The sequence below is a fragment of the Gekko japonicus genome, unplaced genomic scaffold, assembly GCF_001447785.1.
Source record: "Gekko japonicus isolate JY-2015 unplaced genomic scaffold, Gekko_japonicus_V1.1 scaffold1922, whole genome shotgun sequence".
Classification (NCBI taxonomy): domain Eukaryota; kingdom Metazoa; phylum Chordata; class Lepidosauria; order Squamata; family Gekkonidae; genus Gekko; species Gekko japonicus.
Genome location: NW_015173194.1, coordinates 131,290 through 132,516, shown reverse-complemented (window position 1 = coordinate 132,516; position 1,227 = coordinate 131,290).

Below are 1,227 nucleotides of genomic sequence, written 5' to 3'. Positions count from 1 at the left end.
GGCTTCGTCATGTGCCCCGCCCCTGCATCTCACCCGGGGGAACTGCATTCCCCCGCGTTCCCCCCCGAAATGACCTCTGCCTCACAGGGTGTCTGTTGTGGGGAGGGGAAAGGACAGGAGTTTGTAAACCGCTCTGAGACACCTTTGGGCAGTGAAGGGCGGGGTATAAACCCAATCTCTTCTTCTTCTTTACCTTTGGACCTCCACTGTCCACTCCCAAACCAGGCCCCCTGCTTTGTTACTGACATTGTAAAGAAGAAACTATAAAAAAACCCACACATTTTTCCCCCCTTATTAAAACGCTAATAGCTAAGAAGAAGCCCGGTTTCAAATAGCAACACTGAGTGGAAGGTTGAAGGGTTAAACACTCCCCCCCCCTTCTCCGCTCAGTCCAGAGACAGATGGATGCTGATCCAGCCTGCACTTTGCATTTTATGGGCAGAAGGAGACACATTGTCTTGCCCCTTCCTAGATTCCCCCATTGGTCAAATGGGAATAAACACCGCTACACGGTTATGCATCTGAGAAAGTGGCGCAGGGCTCTAGTTCACAAAAGATGCTGCTAGAACCAAAACTCATTCCTACACTTTTAAGGTAGGGTTGCCAGGTCTGGGTTGGAAAATACCTGGAGACTTTGGGGGTGGAGCCAGGAGAGGGCAGGGTTTGAGGAGGGGAGGGGAGGGGCCTCAGTATAGTCCAATGCTATGGAGTCCACCTTCCAAAGCAGCCATTTTATCCAGGGGAGCTGAACTCTGTCAGCTGGAGATCAGTTGTAAAAGCAGGAGATCCCCAGGCCCCACCTGGAGGCTGGCAACCCTATTTGAAGGGGCCACAAGGCTCCTGCTTTTTTCCTGCTTCCGAACCACTGGAATGATCAGGCGTTCCTTTCCTAAAAGCCCTTTGTGTAGAAATGCATTGCCCTTGTTCTGGAGTGTCTGGCCTTCCCTCCCAAACAAAGTAATCCACTTTGGCAGCTGAAGCCTGTGAGGTCAAAGCTGATTCCCGAGTCCCTTTGCCAGCTTTGCTAGACCTCGGCTGACTCCCAAACGAAGAGACCTTTGCTCAATCTCAGTTGCCAGGCCGCTCGGGCTTCTAAGTGAGGAACGATCGAAAGGAAAAAGAACTCGGGCCCTGTAAAGTTCTTTGTCAAACTTCGGTATCAGAAACGCTCATCTCCTCTTCTCGGTGTCATTGATCCTTCCCTATTTTGAGAACTGAAGTCTGGTT